At 40.8% G+C, this 20540-nt stretch overlaps 1 protein-coding gene across 1 annotated transcript in view; it reads left to right on the plus strand.

The window, feature by feature from the left end:
• The first annotated feature begins 6642 nt into the window (after positions 1-6642).
• EDA2R (ectodysplasin A2 receptor) overlaps positions 6643-20540 on the plus strand; it is an 81626-nt gene continuing 67728 nt past the window's right edge. The window contains exon 1 of the mRNA XM_033109577.1: positions 6643-6799. The gene's annotated coding sequence lies outside the window, so the exon portion shown is untranslated. The remainder of the gene's footprint in view (positions 6800-20540) is intronic.

Genomic DNA, 20540 nt, shown 5'->3' on the forward strand with positions numbered 1-20540 from the left:
AAGTCCCAGAATCCAAATCCAAGCTTGGTTTCAGATACAAAGGATCATGTTCTGTCCACTCTGCCACTGCTCATTTTAAAAAATTATTTTTTTCATTTACAGTTAACATTCAATAATGTTTTATATTAGTTTCAGGTTTACAGCATAGTGGTTATTATACATTTACATAATTTATGCAGTGATTCCTCTGATTAGTCTAGTACTCCCCTGGCACTATACATCGTTGTTGCAACATTATTGACTATGTTCTCTATGTTGTACTTTAAGAAGATGTGGTACATACATACAATGGAATATTAATCAGCCATAAAAAAATGAAATCTTACCATTTGCAATATGGATGGATCTAGAGGGTATTAAGTGAAATAAGTCAGACAGAAAAAGCAGAGAACCATATGATTTCACTGATATGTGGTATATAAACTAAAAACAACAAAAGAACAAGACAAACAAATGAGAAACAAAAACTCTTAGACACAGACAATAGTTTAGTGGTTACCAGAGGGTAAGGGGGGTGGAGGGTGGTAGATGAGGGTAAAAGGGATCAAATACATGGTGATGGAAGGAGAACTGATTCTGGGTGATGAACACACAATGGGATTTATAGATGATGTAATACAGAATTGTACACCTGAAATCTATATAACTTCACTAACAATTGTCACCCCAATAAACTTTAATTTAAAAAAAAAGAAGGTTAAAAATACTGATTGTAAGGATGCTCCATGAATTAAGAGGTAGAATAGATTATCTCAGTGAGAACTTCAAAACAGAGATAGGAAACATAAAAATGGAGATAGAAAACAAAAAAGAACCGGTCAAAAATGAAGAATGCAATAACTGAACTGAAGAATACATTAGACACAAACAACAGCAGACTAGATGAAGCAGAGGATCAAATCAGTGATTCAGTAGACAAGGTAGTGGGAAACACCCAATCAGAACAACAAAAAGGAGAAAGAATTTTTAAACATGAGAATAATTTAAGTGAACTCTGTGTCAACATCAAGCATAACAACATTTACATCATATGAGTACCAGAAGGAGAAGAGAGAAAACAAGGGATTAAAAACCTATTTGAAGGAATAATTACTGAAAAATTCCGTAACCTGGCAAAGGAAATAGACATACAAGTCCAGGAAGTGAAGAGAGCCCAAGCAAGATGAAGAGGCCCACACCCAGACACATTATAATTAAAATGGCAAAGGTTAAAGACAAAAGAGAGAAGCCTAAAACCAGCAAGAAAAAAGCAGTTAGTAGGTATAAAGGAGCTCCCATAGACTGTCAACTGATTTCTCAACTGAAACTGCAGGCCAGAGGGATTGGCACAAAATATTCAAAGTGGTAAAAGGCAAAGACCTACAACCAAGATTGCTCTACCCAGGAAGGCTATCATTTAGAATAAAATGCGAGACCAAGAATTTCCCACAGAAGCAAAAGCTGAAGGAATTCATCTTCACTAAACCAGTATTATGAGAAATGTTAAAGGGACTTCTTTAAAAAGAAAAGATAAAAAATAGGAATAAGAAAATATAGGAAAGAAAAAATTTTCACAAAGGCAAACAATTAGTTAAAGCAATGGCTCAACCAACTATAAAGCTAATACAAAGGTTAAAAGACAAAGGTAGGAAGGCCGTGTGTAATTACAACAAATTAAGGGATATATTGAGGGACACACACACACACACACACACAAAACAAGTGAAAAAGAATGACAAAAACATAAATGTGGAGATGGTGAGTAAAAGTTGTAGTGATTTTAGAATGTATTTGAAATTAAGCAACCAGCAACTTAAAATAGACTGCTATGAACATATGTTGGTATATGAAGTACATGCTAACCACAAGACAAAAATCTGAGATTTAAAAGAAATAAAGAGAAAGGAAACCAAGCATAACACTATAGAAAGTCATCAACATACAAAAAAAAAAAAAAAAAAAAAAAAAAAAAAAAAAAAAAAAACAAGAGAAGGAGACTAAGAAAGGAACACAGAACTACAAAAACAATCAGAAAATTAATAAAATCACAATAATTATATACCCATGAATATTTACATTACATATAAATGGACTAAATGACCCAATCAAAAGACATAGGGAGACAGAATGGATAAAAATAACAGAATCCATACATATGCTGCCTACAAGACACCCACTTCAAATCGAAAGACACACACAGACTGAAAGTAAAGGAATTGAAAAAAACCCACATATTTTATGCAAATAAAAATGAAAAAAGTGGAGGTAGCAATACTTACATAAGATAAAATAGACTTTAAAACAAAGGCTGTAACAATGGACATAGGAGGGCATTTCATGAGGATAAAAGGATCAATCTAATGTCTAACAAGAGGATATAACCCTTGTAAACATCTACACACCCAATGTAGAAGCACCATACTATATAAAGCAATATTGATGGACATAAAAGAAGAGAGGAATAGTAATACAGTCATTGTATGGGGATTTAACATGTCATTGGCATCAATTGGTAGATAATCCAGACAGAAAACCAACAAGTGGCCTTAAATGAAACATTAGACCAGATGAGTTTAATTGATATTTTTAGAGCAGTTCACCCCAAATCAGCAGAATATATATATTTTCAATTGCTCATGGAGCATTGTCCAGGAAAGGCCACATGTTAGGTGACAAAATAAGTCTCAATAAATTTAAGAAGATTGAAATCATATTAAGCATCTTCTATGATCACAATGGTACAAAACTAGAAATCAATTGGAAAAAAAAAAAAAAAGCCTGAAAAACAAACACATGGAAGCTAAGTAACATGCTACTAAACAATGAATGGATTAACAATGAGACCAAGGAAGAAATCAAAAGGTACCTTGAGACAAGTGAAAATGAAAACACACTGACTCAAAATCTATGGGACAAGCGAAAGCAGGTCTAAGAGGGAAATTCAAAGCAATACAGGCCTACCTCAAGAAACAAGAAAAGTCTCAAATAAACAATCTAGCCTTACTTCTAAATGTACTAGAAAAAGAACAATAAACAATGCCCAAAGTAAGTAGAAGTAAGGAAATAATAAAGATCAGAGCAGAAATAAATGAAACAGAGTATAAAAAAAATAGAAAAGATCAATGTAGCCAAGAGCTCTTTCTATGGAACAATAAACAAAATTGATAAATCTTTAGCCAGACTCATCGAGAGAGGGCACAACAAATTCAGCAATGAAAGAGTAGAAGTCGGAGAGGTCTGGGTAAGGTGGTGAAGTAGGTAAATGCTGCACTTGCCTTTTCCCATGACCACATTAAAATTACAACTAAATGACAGAAGAATCAACCCAGAGAACCAGCTAAAGACTAGCTGAACAGAACTAAGGATATACAGGAGAAGCAACATCGAGACTGGTAGAAGGGGTGGAGACAAGAAAGGCTGGCCCCATGCCCACATGTGAAGGTTGAAAATCAGCAGGGGGTCTCTTGGCTGTGGAGGTCCCCCCTGAGTTGAGAGGGGTCCCAGTTGCACACCAATGCCAGGCAGAGGAGAGCCCCCACAGCATCTAGCTGTGAAAAACAGTGGGTTTTCTGCCTGTCCAGGTGAGACAGAAGGCTGCGAGAAACCCAGGCATTCTCTTAAAAGGTTCACACACAGACTCACTGGCTTGCAGGCACTCACCCTGAGCTCCAGCAGAGGGATGGTGACTTGGGAGACATCAGAGACATATAGAGAGAGTCTGAGTTTTGCGGCTTCAGAAAAAGGGCTGGATGGACAGCCACCATTGTCCCTGTGCTGAGCCCTCCTCCCACACAGCCGGCGGCAGCCACCTTTCCTGTGGTTGAGCCCTCCCTCTACACGGTCAATTATGAAACTATATTCACCTGGTGTACGCCACTGGCTCCTTGATTCCCTCAGACCATGCCCCACCCAAATAGCACAACTTATTGTAGTAATTATTTCACAATATATAGGTATATCAAATCCTCACATTTACACCTTATATTTACATAGGTTATTTGTTAATAATATCTCACTAAAGCTAGAAATAGAAGATGTAGCCAATATAATAAATAAAAATTCAGAAAGATATAAAAAATAAAGTAGCAATGGTAGGTAATATTCACGTACTGCTCACCTGGTGTCAGACACCATTCTAAGTGTTTCCACAAATGAGCTCATTTTATCTTCACATCAGTCCTACTGTTATTCTCCCATTTTACAGATGGAAACTGAGGCTCAAGAAAGTAAAGTCACTTACCCAAGGTCACACAGCTATAAAGTGTTAAAGTTGAATTTGAACACAGCAGTCTAGGTCTAGAGTCTGACTCTTAATCACAAAACCAAACACAAATGTACAGACCACACAAGAGTGGCCTCTGGAAATCAGACTGCCTCCATTCCAATTCAAGCTCTGACATTTGCCAAATTGGACAAATTACCTCATTTCTCTGTGCCTTGGTGTCCCCATCTGTGAAATAGAGATGATAATAGTACATACCTCAGATGGCTGCTGAAAGGCATCAGTGAGATAAAGCATGTAAGTATGCAAAAGTTGTCTCTGCCACACAGTATGTTCAATAAATGTTACCTATTTGAGCATATAGGGAAACAGGAACATAATCCTGTGGTATTTCTATATCTGGAGGTGGCAGGAACCAATAAAGAAGGTAGGTGACGCTATCACAAAAAGAAATAGAAATTTAGAAATATACAGTATCATGACAGTCAACAGAAACTTCTGGTAATGTGGTAGTACAAACCACAGGCTGAAGGGTACGTCTATCTGGGTTAAGTCCCAACTCTGCTATTTTCATTGGTTACATGATATTGAGCAGGTTACTTAATCTTCAATCTGCCTCACAGTCTTTATATGTAAAGAGCGGACACCAATAATAACTACCTCAAAGGCTATTGTGACAATTAAGTGTTTTAATGCATATAGAGCACTTAGAATGATTTTTGGCACACAAGAAGCTCCCAAAGAATTTGGCTGGTATTATTTCCAGAATGAGGGAAAGTTTTCTTAAGGAAATTTGATGGTGACTCTAAAAGGAAGGAGACAGGCAGAAAGGTAAAGAAAACTTGTCTTTTAAATGTGCATCTCTTCAAATTCATCCTCTCTTCTTCATCCCCACTGCCTGTGACCTAACTTGGATCCTTATTATTTCTCACCCAGTCTTATTGTACATAGAGTGGGACAAGACATATTTGAGGAATAGGAAGCAATTTTGTTTGCTTAGATCATCGGGCTAATGAAGGGTCTGGTTGCAGAAGAGTCTTGATTGCCAGATGAAAGGGTACAGAGTTGGTCCTGTAGGCAATAGGGAGTCCTAGAAGATTTTGGGACAAATAATAGTATTGCAGAATTGTGTTTTCAGAAAAATTATCTTATTGGTAGAAAGACTAGATGTGACAAAATAGTTAAGAGCTTCCCAATAATCAAGGTAAAGATGATTATTGCCTGGCAAGATACTAAAGAAGGGACAGGATGCCAGAGATATTGGGGAGGCTGGTGAGATTTTTCAAATTCATTTGTTTATTTATTCAGTATTCATTGAACACCTACTATATGCCTAGCATGGTAATTGGCATTGGGGATGCAGCAACATATAATTATTCATTCATTCATTCAACAAATATTTATTGAACAGCCACAAAGTGCCATGCATTGTTTTAACAGGTGGAGATTCAGCAGCAGTTCCTTCCTTCAAGGAGCTCACTGCCTACACTAGGATACAAATAACTAAATAGATAATTATGGTACATTTTGACAGTGCTGGGAAGAGGATTAAATCAGCACCTAACAGTCTATTTTGGCAATGGGGGCTCTGTCACCTAAACCATGCCGTGTTTGGTAGTAAAACAAGGTGGAGGTCCAAGAGAGAAGAATAGACTAGACTGTGAAGGTCTTTGATGTCACAGTAGGGAGTTTGAGCTCTTTGATGTGGCAAATGGGGTATTAAGTGATTTAAATGAGGGGATCTGACCTGATTTTAGAGAATTCACTCTGGGAGTAAACGTGGGGGTGTATAAGTTGGGAAGTGTAAAGAACACAGAGGACTCCTAGAATCCTAGCAGGTCTGAAAAAGCCCATAGAGATCCTCTGATATTAACCAACATCTTTCAATTTTATAGACTGAGACCTCAGAGGTCAAGTGACTGGTCACACAACTAGTAAGGTGGCAAAACTTAAATCTGAAGGTCTGTCCTTATTTTCAGTCCAGTATTCTAATTACTACTCGCTGGTTTGGAGCCAAAAGGTTTTTAGCAAAAAGGACTACAGGAATAGGTGAACAGTAAGATAATGAAAGATTAGACATGAGGGAGTATTAAACTGGGACCTAGCGGTGCCTCTCCCCCCCCAACATTTATAACTCTTTACTACTGAAAACAAACAAAAAGACATTCCCTGGTCAGGAAGCCAAGGAATTGTGAAATGGTAAGAGGGTTGGGATGGGGGTGTGTGTGCTGAGGCAGTGTATTCAGTCTGCGAAGAAAACATGTGCTCCAACCCCTAAAGAACAGATCAGAAATTTGAGATTTCCACCTATTTGGCTAACCACAGCCTCCACCACAAAAGAGGTACTCCAGCGCCCTCTGCTGAACCCTAAAGGCTGTCTGCTTAGCTCCTGGTGACGCAGACTTTCCGAGAAGCTAAAATGGCCGCGACGCCCCCGCATTCTATGTTGTAGAGCATGACGGGAAGGATTCAGCAGCAATGACAGGAGAATGGAACCCGAGCCCTGGACACCTGGTTTGGGGTTTTGGACCCCTGAGCTGTGACAGCATCTTCTTGTGAAAGCACTTCGGAAAATCTGAAGAAGTCTCTAAGCCACAGGTATGCTGATTTTGTTATTACTGCGGACATTCCAGTAGGCGGCGGTAGAGTGCAGCGTGAGAGGCGCAGCCACTCAACTACTTCTTTTTATTATTACTATTAGGGAAAGGGAACAGGACTTTATTGGGGAACAGTGTATACTTCCAGATCTTTTTTCCAAGTCAAGTTGTTGTCCTTTCAATCTGAGTTGTGGAGGGTGCCGTTCAGCTTCAAGTTGTCATTTCAGTCTTAGTTGTGGAGGGCGCAGCTCAGCTCCAGGTCCAGTTGCGGTTTTCTAGTTGCAGGGGGCATAGCCCACCATCCCTTGCAGGAGTCGAGGAATCGAACTGGCAACCTTGTGGTTGAGAGGATACGCTGCAACCAACTGAGCCATCCAGGAGCTCAGTGGCAGCTCAGCTCAAGGTTCAATCTTAGTTGCAGGGGGAGCTGCCCACCATCCCTTCCGGGACTCCAGGAGTTGAACTGGCAACCTTGTGGTTGAGATCCCACTGGCCCATGTGGGAATCAAACTGGCAGCCTTCGGAGTTAGGAGCATGGAACTCTAACCGCCTGAGCCACTGGGCTGGCCCCACTCAACTATTTTTTTCTACAGCTAAAACAGCTCAACAGCTGGGCTATTGAGACAGGATTTGAGGCCAAGTTAAAGATTAGTGGAGTTTATGGAATGAGGATGGGGGAGAGAGTGAGGGGATTAGAAGGCACCATCGGTAACCACGAAATTGCCACGGGGATATGAAGGACAGTGTGGGGAGTATAATCAGTAAGGTTTTAAAGATTTTGTCGGGTGTCTGATGGACACTTGTATTATTGGGGAGACCACTTCATGCACAGTGTAGGTGCCTGACTGCTGTGGTGTGCACCTGAAGATGAATAGTGATGGGTGTCAACTGTGGATATGGATAGATAGATAGATAGATAGATAGATAGATAGATAGATAGATAGATATGGTCACAGGATGTGGAGTACAATGCAGGGAATGGGTCAGTGGAACTGTGGTGACTATGTGCTATGTTGGAATGTGGTAGATTGGGGGCGGGGGGTTGTCACTTTGTGAGGAGTGTAAATGTCTAACTAGTACTTTTTTGTACACTTGAAACTAATTTTAAAAAATTAGTGGAGTTTAAACTTTAGAGCTAGGAGTTTTAATCTGAGGTACCTGGGTGATCCCAATGGCAGGGGTTTATGGCAGTGGTGAAGATCAGTGAGTGAACTCCTTGAAATAGTATATAAAAACATACATATGTAAGTTTCTGTGAATTTGGGGGAAGAGGGGTCCATAACTTTCATCAGATTTTACCAAAGGAGTTGGTGAGTCCTTTCTTTAGAGGATGAGGTTCTAGGCCAAGGATAATATACCATTACTGATTTTACACAAATTTAGAGCCAGACTCTCTGGTTTCACATCTTTACTCCACTACCCCCTTATTTTATGATCTTAGGCAAGCGTCTTAACCTGTCTGTGCTTCAGTTCCTCATTAGCATTGCCTACCTCTTAGGGTTGTTATAAAATGAGTTTATTAACTAAAATTTTTATAATAAGCATTTATTAACTGAAAATAATTTAATGGCTTTCCCAACAGTCGAGTAATCCTTGGTAGCATTATAGCACCTCATGTTGTTACACTTTCAACAGCCATTATCTCCGTTGATCCTCATTATGATTTTGTGAGGTTGGTTTACACATAAGGAAAATTGAGACAGAGACAAGCTAAATAACTTATATGAGGTTGTCCAGCTAGTCAATGACAGAGTTGGGATTCCAGAACCAGGCCTGCCAGTTTCCTGGCCTCATGCTCTTTCCATTATACCATGTTGAACTGGTACAAAGGACCTTATGGAAACTTGGGTTAAACCTTCTAATCCTGACTCTCATAATAGTTATGAAAAGAAAGCCGCAGGTGGTTTTGTATCCAGCCTGGGCTTGAATTCATGTGACAGGGAGAAAACTGTGTATTAGACAACCCAATCAAATTTATAGAAGGATAACTTTATTGTGATGTGTCCTATTAACATTCAGACTTCACCAGGTTTTTCACATGTTAGAAGAACAGAAAAGTTTTCGTTGACACTGGTCCCTCTCTAGCTATCGCCTTCTTTCTCTCTTTTGCTTCTCAGCAGGCTTTAAGGAAGAGCGCTGTTTATTCAGGGTTTCAAAGCCTTCACCACTGCTTCACCTATCAACTCACTTCCTTAAGCATTCTTTCAGCATCCATCTCATTGGCAAAGCCAGTAGGCCCTTTTCTGACCTGTGGGCTACTTTTAACCCTGTTGACCCTTGACCTCCAAGGTATCATACTGTGCTCATATTTCTTTAACTTTTCTATCCTTTCCTTTTGTAGTTTATTTTTCTCTGCCTATCTCTTAAGTGTTGATGTTCTATAAAGATATGTCCTTGGTCTTCTCTCTTACTTATGTTACACTCATTCCCTGGATGATCTCATCCCCTCACTCAGTTTCAACCAACACCTGGAGCTAATGGCTATTAAGTTTATGTCCACAGCCCAGGCTGCTTTCCCCAATTCCAGACCCACATATCAAACTGCCTACCATATGTCTCAGAAGCACCTTCGACTCTTTCTTCTAAAACTGAATTCATCATTTTCCTCTTGCCTCAGAACTAAAGTGCTGCCATCTAACTTAGTCACCAAAGCCAGAAACTTGGCTATAATTCTTCATTCCTCTTTCTACCTTAATTCTTACATCCCATCAATCATCAGTTTGTCTATCAACTTAACAAATACTACTTGAGTACCCACTTTGTTTCCAGTATTACACTAGGTGCTGAGGATACAGCACCTAGCTCATTCCCTAGCACAGCCCCTGCCTTCATACAACTTTCATTCCAGTGCCAAGCCCAATGTTGAGCTGTAATTGACATATAAATTAATTGTATTTTTGAATTCTGAAAAGGAAAAGAGTGGTGTGCTGTGAGGGCATATAGTCTGGGATCATAGAAGACTTTCCTGAGGAGGTGGTTTGAGTTAAGGGCTGAGGAATTAATTAAATAAAGAGAAGTAAGAGAATCCAAGCAAAGGAGAGAACATGTGTACAAAGTAGGTGACACATTTGAGAATCAAAAAGAAGGCCAGTGTATGGTTGCAACTTACAGAATATAGGACAGAGTGGCATGAGACAAGGCTGGAGAGGTGGGCAGGAGGATAGGCCACTGTGGGGACAGAGCCCCAAAAAGCAGTTTCCAGGCTCTCGGCCTCACATAGAAAGGTGCTGGCTCAGGTAGTAAATGACCATCGACTGCGATCAAATGGCCATCAGCTGTGGCTAGTTGGCCGTCAGCTGTAACCAGTGAGCCATTGGGCAATAATATAACTGCCGTGGCTAGGCTAGCAGAAAAGGGGGAGCTAGCAAGAAGATGGTGGCTGAGTCTGCAAGCGGCACAGTGAGGGTTGAGAATTGTGTTGCTCCTGGTTCCTGTGTCTCCAACCCAGCCGCCAGTGAGAGTATAGTGGTATGACTCCCCTACCTATGGCTCCGTGGGTGTTCCTTTTTGGCCTAGCCATATCCTGCGTTCTTGTGTGGGGAGCGGGACCAGAGACCCCACAGACCCCGCCTGACACCCCACACGACACATGGCGTAGTCGGCGGGATCCCCTGCACTACAGCCACAGGAATAATTTGGACTTTTTCCTAAGACTAATGTCGGGACAGAGTCCCAGAGAGCAGTTTCCAGGCTCTCGACCTCACATGGAAAGGTGCTGGCTCAGGTAGTAGATGGCTATCAGTTGTGACTAGTTGGCCATCAGCTGTTACCGGTTAGCCATTAGCCACTAATATAACTGCCTTGGCTATGCTAGAGGGTGGGTTGGTTGGCAGAGAGGTGGAAAACGGATTGTGGATCATGTGGCTCCTGCTTCCTGTGTCTCCAACCTAGTGGCCAGCGAGAATGTAGTGGTATGACTCCCCTATCTATGGCTCCGTGGGTGTTCCTTTTTGGCCTCACCATATCCTGTGTTCTTATGTGGGGAGCGGGACCAGAGACCCTGCATGACAACTAATCAGGGCCTACTGAAGGGTTTTCATCAGGGAAGTGACATAGTCGAATTTGGACTGCAAAGATCACTGTGCCTGCTAATAGCAAATCAGAAGATTGGGGAGACCAGTTAGGATGCTTTTGAAGTAAATCTGACAAGAAAGGTGGTGCTTCTATTAGGTTTAGTGACAATGAGGTTCAGAGAGATGGCCAAATTTGGGATTATTTAGGAAGTAAAAGTACTAGGAAATAGAAACTAATTAGATATGATGGGTAAGAAGTGAGAATAAAAGTCCCAGGTTTCTAGTTTCTAGCTTGAACAACTAATCCAAGCAAAGGAGAATGGTGCTGTCTGTCGTGCGGGGCGTCTGGCGGGGTCTCTGGTCCCACTCCCCACACAAGAACGCAGGATATGGCTAGGCCAAAAAGGAACACCCACGGAGCCATAGGTAGGGGAGTCATACCACTATACTCTCACTGGCGGCTGGGTTGGAGACACAGGAACCAGGAGCAACACAATTCTCAACCCTCACTGTGCCGCTTGCAGACTCAGCCACCATCTTCTTGCTAGCTCCCCCTTTTTCTGCTAGCCTAGCCACGGCAGTTATATTCATGGCTAATGGCTCACTGGTTACAGCTGACGGCCAACCAGCCACAGCTGCTGGCCATTTGATCACAGTCGATGGCCATTTACTACCTGAGCCAGCACCTTTCTATGTGAGGCCGAGAGCCTGGAAACTGCTTTTTGGGGCTCTGTCCCCACACTGTCATTTTCTGAGTTCAGATTACTACAAAGAGGAACAAGCTTGGAGTACAGTGAGATGATTAGTGTAATTTGAGATGTAATAGTTTAATTGGAAGTTTTCTTTTTTCTTTTTTTTTTTTGCTTTCGTAGTGATACATAAAATTATGATATTTCCTCATTATGTTAAGTAAAATAAGTCAGACAGAGAAAGATAAGTACCATATGATCTCACTTATTTGCGGATTCTAAAGAAAAGAATAAGTGAATGAACTAATCAGAAACAGTTTGGGAGACAATGAGGAAAAACTGAGGGTTGCTAGATGGGCGGGAGGGGTGGGGGGTGGGGGGGAGGGTGAGGGGATTGGAGGGCAGTCGGTGACCACACGATGGCCACGGGGTTTGAAAATTAATCTGGGGAACGTAATTTGGTGGTTACCAGAGCGTAGGGGGGTTGGGGGGGGATGAGGGTGAGGGGGATCAAATGTATGGTGATGGAGGGGGAGCTGACTCTGGGTGGTGAACACATGGTGTGACTTATGGATGATGTGATGCAGAGTTGCGCACCTGAAATCTATGTAATTGTGCTGACAGTTGTCACCCCAATAAATTAAAAATAAATTAAAAAAAAATTATGATATTTCTTGAAATGGGTGACATTAGTTTTAGTTAAATTTTCTTGTTGAAACCAGGAACATGGATGAGCTCACCCAGGGAGAGACTATAGACTCAGAAGAGAAGGGAGCAGAAGCCTGAGCCTTGCGGATTTCTAACATTTAAAAATCCAAGAGAGGGATATGAACTCGCAAAAGAGACAGAGGAAGAGCAGGCAAAGAGATAGGAGGAAATCTAGAAATGTCTATTGTCCCAGAAGCCAAGAGAGGACATACTTTAAAAACAAAGGGGGTCAAGTAAAATGACAACTGAAACATGTTTATTGGCTTTACTGACATGGAGATCATTGGGCACCTTGCAAAAACTGAAGTGCTGTGGAGGCAGACTCTAGATAGGTTGAGAAGTACGTACATGAAAGGTGGGGAGGTGCCACCAGCTAGTGCAGACAGCTCTTTTAAGATTAACTATGAAAGGCAGACAAAAATGGGGAGATATCTGTGTGGGGATGTGAAATCCTGTTTCTACTTCCTACTTAGCGCGCGTTCTCTCTCTCTCTCTCTCTCTCTCTCTCTCTCTCTCTCTCTCTCTCTCTCTCCCTCCCTCCCTCCCTCCCTCCCTCCCTCCCTCCCTCCCTCCCTCCTCGTTTCCTCTGATTCTCCATCGCTGCTGCCTTGGCTCAGGCCCTCCTTATCTATTGCCTTAACTATTGCAATGTCTTTTTCTGTTCCTCCGATTCGTTCTCTATGCTGCTGCCAGAGTGGTTTGTCTGAAACCCAGATCTGACCAAGTAACTCCCTTGTTTGAAGCCCTTGAATGGTTCTGTAGCAGTTATAAGATAATATCCAAGATCCTTAACCCCCTGCCTATCCCTTGCCCTTGGCAAATCCGTGAGGATGCCATGATATGCTATGTTTATATCCTTTGACTCAACTATTTCTTCCTATAATGCCTGTCCTTATCTAGTTTGCCTAGTAAATACCTGTTTGTCCCTGTTCAGGGCATCACCTCCTCTTTAAAATCTTTTCTCACTCTCCCAGACAGTTTGTTACTTTCTTCTATTTCTGTATTCTGTACATATTTCTATAATTACATGAATTTGCTATGTTATAATTACTTGCTAACATGTCTATCACCACTAGTAGACTGTAAGTATGTGAAGGTACTGGCTGTGACTTTTGCTCCTTTATCCATCCCAGTGCCACACACTGTGCTAGCCCATAGTAAGCACAAAAACAAAAAAGAAAATTCATTTTTAAGGCACAAACACAAACAACCATAGATAAAACTATTGAGAAATTTGAAAATATCCATATTAAAATGAAACTAGATCAAATGTCCATATAACAGACCCTTCTCAGAGAAGACTTATGAAAAATTTCCCCGTTTTGACGTTCCTCCTATTCTTATTAGCCTCATGATTTCTCTAACTGCTCCATCAGAGACAGGTGCCACCCCCCAATGCTTTGCAATTCCCAAACTCCTCAGATCGCCCTAAGGGCCTGTGAAACCATCATAATCCTGGAGTTTATCACAGCTCTTCTTGAGCCAATTGATCTTTACCACCTGTTCTGCTTGCTGAGCGAACAAGGATCTGAATTTATGTCTTGCTGGGTCAAGCATCACTTTTTCTCATTTGTCCTATTCCACCCCCATTCAAACATTCCCACCTTCCAAACATTCTGGATCTCAATTGAAGAAGCAAAGGCCTCAGAATACCACATTTTCCTTTTATTGTGTATTTATTTACTTTTTATTGCCTGTTATATTGTACTCCAAATGTAATATGTTAAGGGTAATGAAGACTAAAATGAGATATCAATTTTACCCATGAAATGGGCAAATTTTAAAAATTTTATCAATAGCATATTTAAGGACAGTCTGGGAAAACAGATTCTCTGACACACTGTTGGCAGGATTGTAAATTGCTACAGCTAAATTTAGGGGAACAGTTAGCAGTATTAACATTTTAAATAATGTTCTCTATGACACAATAGTTTCATTTATTAACATCTGCCATAGAGAATAATACAAAAATGTGCACAAGGAGACATGTATGTTGATGTTCTTTCACTATTACTCTGTTTGTAATAGTGAAAAATTAGAGAACACCTAAATGTCCATTAATAGGAAAATAGTTAAGCAAACTTTGGTACATTCATACTCTGGGTCTTATGCAAAATGTGAAAATAATTGTGCTATGGAAAGATCTCCAAGGCGTTGTAAGGAGGTAAACAATAAGATGCCTGAAACACTCTCTTATCATCTCAGACCTGGGGAAGTGACTATCTTCTCTTCATAAGGCTCTGGGTCTTTTATGGCAGGAAGAGTGCAAGGCAAGGGGATAGCATTTTGCATTGCCCTGAGTGTCAGCGGGTAGGGTTATACCAGGAACAGTTACTCTTCGAAACTGCGGACAGCTGAGGTTACCAGTAAGCCCCCAAAACCTGCTGGTGAATTTCCAATATTTCCTGTGCTTCAGCCAGTTCTCACTTCTGACTGGAATTTAAAATTGATAATTTACAATCCCATTTCCCTCTTTTCTAAGGATTCAATTCATTCCATCATTTCCTGAACTTCCATTCCTGCCTCTCTTCACAAGATGACATATAGCAGACCCTTTGCCATCATATTGATATGAGTTCCATGTCAAAGAGAACACTGCTTATAAACACTTTCAACAATCTTAGCAGGCCATAGATAAACACATCAACCCTATACATAAACAGTCGAAGTGGGGTACCGGGAAATACAACAAATGAGTTTACGGAAAATCTCCTTATTCAGACTCAAACTGCTGTAGTTTTCTCAAAGTTGTTTGACAGACTGGGAGTCTGTTTTTTGGAGCCCAGAGTACACTGGTTACTGTTTGTATAAAGCTGTCAAACCGCAAACTGCAGTCCACCCAGAATGATGTGGTTGATGCATTTTTCTTGAATATTCTGCGTTGTGTCAAAATACATTCTCAAGGACCAGGGACCAAGCCAGTTATTTTATTTTTCCAGGGATTTCAAGCCAAGGTTGATTACCTGTGGCCTGGAGGGCAGAGAGGAGGTTTAGCCAGTAGTTACACACAAACTGAATCCCCCAATTCAAAATAATTTCTAGTTGTGTATTATTTATGTGTTATGTTGCTCCAGAAAGTAGTTAAGATGATGTGTCTCCTCTTGCATCTTTTTTTTTTCCTGGATCTATTCTCTTGCCTTTAGTGGTAGCTAGCCCTATTAGTTTCTCCACATTTACGTTCATCTCTGCCCTGTAGTGCAGACTCATTTTGGCTTGAGGCAAGACGTACCAAAGAAGTCTCTTCCCTTACTTTTCCCTACCTACCTACCTAAGTAAAAAACAAAATTAAATCTGTTAGGGGCGGGGTGGTGGGGCGGGGGTAAGGTAGGGAGGCTTAGTGTTGTGTCACCATCTCTGTTAGATGGATTCAAGGACTGAGCATTTAGGCAATGATAAGGTGGCCCTGTTCTGATGGCAGGGACCCAGCATAGACAGATGCCCACATTCTATCCGCTTGTTTCCCTGCCCCAGTATGGAAGGAAGAGTGAGGGTGGATTCTTCAGGGCCAGGAAATTCTCATCTACCCTGTAAACAATAAGGAAGCATAAAGGACCAAGAGGTATTCAAACCCAAAATGTAGGTAACTCGGGCCCAAATGCAGGAAGGAGAATATATGGAAGAATTCTGAATTCTGGTAGGATCAGTGTCAGTGGGCTGGCGTCAGAGTAGAGAGCCATGAATTTAACAAATGAGAATGAGAACAGAGGAGGTCTGAAGCAATTGTCCTGAATGTCATCTAGCAATTATGACTTGCATCTGTGGGGCACATATAATATGGACAACAGTGTTCTCTAGCTCAAGATGTCCCTTCACGTACCCCAGTTCTTAACAGTAGACAACTGGCCTTTGTTTTCCATCATGAGGATAGGAGGAAGCAGAAAGGGGAAAAATGATTTTTGCCCATCTTACATGTCAGCTGTGCATGAGGTGCTTTCATTAATCTTATCAATTCTATGAGGTAGTTATTATTCATATTTTGCAGATGAGAAGGCAAAGCCTCCTAACTCTCAGGCCAGTTCACTTTCCTCTGTGAACCATTGTGATGTAGTAGTCTTCGGCCCTATTGCTAATGTTCCAGTCTTTCTCCCCTATGCTAAATATGGGTCACTCTCTGTGACACCACTCTAGTCTGTTTGTGCCAGTGAAGGATGGAGATTTTACTTCCTATATCTGGCTGCCTCATCTCTACTAAAGCTCTGGTCTCTGCCTGCTTCACAAGAGAGCTGCTTGCCGTGAGTCATGCCTCTAATTTAAACCTTGCTACTTGTGTGGAAAAAACTAGGCATGGTCAGCCTGATAATAACATTGATGGCATGTGTCAGTTTTTGAACACTTACTATGTGCCAGACTTGTATTAAGCTCTTACTATGCATTATCTCATTTATTCCTTGTAAGTACTATTATTATCCCATTTTACAGAAGGGGAAAAATTAAGTCTTGCCTATATCACAAATCTCATCTAGTATGACACCTCCCCTCCGTCATCCTGCCCCAGCCCACTGGCTTTCCTGCTGTTCCTTAGACAGGTCCAATGTGTTCCCACCTCATGGTCTTTACATTTGCTCTTCCTTCTGCCAGGAACTCTATTGCCCCAGATTTATTCTCTTAGCTGACTCCTTCATGTCAGTCTTTGATCACCTTATCTAAAATAGCATGCATGTGTACACACCTCCATCACTCTCTTTTTCCTGACCCAGAATTTTTTTGTAGTCGATATCATTCCTGAAAGTGTCTTAATTTATTGGCATTATTGCCTTTCTCCCCTAGTAAACTTTAAGCTCCATAAAAACAGGGATTCCATATATTTGTTAATATCTATGTATTGTCCTTAATGCATACTAAGCACCTAACATACCTGATAGCTGAATCTAGTACTGTCTGACTCCACAATCTTTTTTTAATTACTACACTTGACTCTTCGTTAGGTAAAGATGGGTGTCACTTCTCTTAGGACAGAGGGAATCTATCCCTTAAGATTTTTATGTGAAATGATTAGAGAACAATTATCTTTCCAATGAGGCTGAGAGCTGCTGAAGTGTTGGAACTTTCCTTTTCCTCCTGTGCTGTAATGGAAAGAGGGTGGATTTTAGGGCCAAAAAGAACTGGTTTCAAGCCCCTGTACTGCTTTAGGTGTTTCTGTGACTTTAAAATGTTTAATCCCTTGTAAGCCTTGGCTTTTACAGGTGTTACATGTAGTTGTGATAATTAAATGAATTATCGTAGGCAACCTGCCTATTATACTGCCCAGCACATAGTAGACACTCAATAAATGTCAATGCCTCATCTCTTGGCATTTTCCCCAGAGTGAAGCTGATCACATTTTTAAAAAATTAGTGGATTGAATATTTCTTTATTTTGTACCATTCAGTATCATCTAGTATAGGACTTTGCACATGGAGGGCATTGAGAATTTTTTTCTTTAATTAACTTGCTCAATATTTATTGAATTCCTACTTGGCAGTAAATCTGGAAGTACATGTCTAATGTGGACATGTTATGAAGCTGTAAGGAAGATCAAATAAGCCTTATGACAAAGGGAGGATCCAAAAAAATATCTCTACAGGCTGATCTAATTAAGACAAATATAATAATGATTATAATGTAAAGGTCTTCATCTGAATCCAAAAGTACAGTTATCCAAGTTCAGGCTGAAGAAGATATGGCATAGCCCAGTATGTGTGTGGAAACTTTAACTTAAGAGTTTCAGTTGTCAGACTCTGTTGTCCACTTTCTTCTTCACGAATTTCTATACTCTCTTGGCTTCTGCCATACATGTCATGCCTGCTTCACCTCCTACCTCTCTGATCATTCTCAGTTCCCTCTGCAGGCTTCTCTTTTCCGTACATCTAAAAGGCAGTTGTGTCTAGAGATTTCACTCATTGGCCCTCCTATCTCAGTTTACATGAGTATCTTGGATAATCCCATATACTGCCAATACTTCATTTACAGCAGTGATTAAAATGCAGGCAGTAACACCAGACTGACCTGGGTTTAAATCCTTACTCTGACATTTACTAGCTATGTGAGTTAATTAACCTCTTCTAAGTCTTGGCTTCTTCTTCAATAAAAAGGAGACTAATATGCTTCCTAAAGCGTAAGGTATTTGGGAGCATTAAATGAGATAATGCTTGTGAAGTACTGGGCATATAAGTACTTGATAAATGTTAAAAATAATAATTGCAAATTTACAGCCCAGTATTTTCTCCTGACTTCAGTCCCATATAACTAACTGATTATCTACTGGACACATCCCTCAGAAAATTGACACTTGTGCTGTCCAAGCCTGATCTCATAATTATGCCCTGCAATTTTATTCTTCATTCTGCATTTTCGGTGTTACTAAATGACACCATCATTTATCCAGGCACCCAAGCCATGAGATAAACCTGCATGTGCATAATCTTAGATTCCTCCCGTTTGCTTACTTCCTATATGTACAACTAGTAACTAAGCCCTGCTTATCCTCTCTTGTTAGTATTTGTCCTTTCTGTGCCTCTTCCCCATCTGCCTTGCTGCTGCCTTAAATAAAGACATTCATCTACATAGTCTTCTAGTTGGTTCTTCTTTCATCTGCATGGTCTATTAATTGCTCTCCCTGCTTCCTGCAGGCCTGTTCTTTGAAGCTGAATGGCACCCTGAACAACTAAGACTGAAAGGACAACAACTTGAAGCTGAATGGCACCCTGCACAACTAAGATTGAAAGGACAACGACTTGACTTGGGAAAAAAGTCCTGGAAGTGCACTCTGTTCCCCAATAAAGTCCTGTTCCCCTTCCTCAATTAAAAAAAAAAAAAAAAAAAAGCTCTTTCAGATCCCTTCTACTTCCAAGAGTTTGTGATTCTACCTTGTCCTTTAATTGGAAATATCGAAGTATGGAATATGATGTGCGTTCTAGTGAGCTTACAATATATGTGAGGAGATGAGTGTAATGTCTATGAAAAATCTAAGGAACAATACATTAAGGATGATAAGGTAACAAGGCTAGATATCAAATTAGTCATACACCATAAATAACAACTCAGAGGAGGGAGTATTTACTACTGACTGGAGTGGTCAGACAAGCCTTCCTGGAAAGGATGGGACTTAGATGGACTTTAGCAGATGAGAAGGCATGAGTAATGATGTAATGACAGCAGAGAGGCAGTAGAACAGTGGTTAGGAGCATGGACTCTACAGTCCAACTTTCTGGCTTTAAACCCAGCTCTTCCACTTACTAGACATGTAACTCCATCTATCTGAACCTCAGCTGCATCTTCCATACATTTAAGATGCTAGTCTTGTTTGCCTCACATTGTGAGGAATAGATTAGATACCGTATATAAAGAGCTCAGCAGAGTGCCTAGTTTATGGTAAACACTTAAATCACTTCATAAATGTTGGTGGTGGTTGTTATACCTTATATATACCCAAGGACATCCAATTAGAATTTTTTTTATAGCTATCCTCAGCAATGCTATGAGAGCAGGGAAATGATTATTATTCCCATTTGACAGATGGTGAAACTGAGGCACAGAAAAAGAGAGTGATTCATCAAAGATAAGCTAATGGAAGAGTCAAGCCTTTTGAATTTCTGGCAGGCCAGAGCCCTTCCTGAGTCCTACCTTTACCATAAGTTGGTCCTTCGTACTAAGTGACATCACAGCTTCTAAACAGCTGTTTTAATCTTGTTTGGGAGATAGAGCAAGGTGGAGTATGGACAGTTGGGGGACTATGGAGGAGGAAGAATGTTGAAAACATCTTTAGGATTTCATGTTTTTTAAGGATCACCAAATTCAGTGCAGTAGGTCCAAGCTCTGGCTTCTAGGACATGAAGGAGGCACAAAAGACAACTCATCCCCCTAGGATAAAACTCATTTGGTGGGAACAGTATAAAAGTTGTCTTGAGGCCTTACCCTCCTTATCAGTCATAAAGGCAAACAGAAAGTGCTGACAGGGTGGAGTCAATTTCCTGACGAAGAAAAGAGAGTTTGTGTGCAGTAATTAATAACATCTGGCAAGACTGTTTCTGATTGGCCAGCATGGATTCCTAGGGTAACTCTCCAGGATTCAGTGTTGTGCAGTTCATGTCTGGTTGTCACAGTAAGACAAATGTAACAGTAACTACACTCAGATCACTCCCTCGTCCCAATCCCCCACTCAGGGAAAAAACACATCTTGTATTATTGTTATTTTTGTTGTTGTAGGTTCCACTTCAAAAGGGTCCTCCCTCCCTGTTTCTAGGCAAAGTTAGGTCAGGCCACGGTAAAACAGCCTATTTCTCTCCATTATACCACCACCCATTTCAGTTCTCTCCTCTTCTCTGTCCTTCCCTTTCTTTCTCCCTTCTCTCTC

Source organism: Rhinolophus ferrumequinum, chromosome X, assembly GCF_004115265.2.
Source record: "Rhinolophus ferrumequinum isolate MPI-CBG mRhiFer1 chromosome X, mRhiFer1_v1.p, whole genome shotgun sequence".
Taxonomy (NCBI): Eukaryota; Metazoa; Chordata; class Mammalia; order Chiroptera; family Rhinolophidae; genus Rhinolophus; species Rhinolophus ferrumequinum.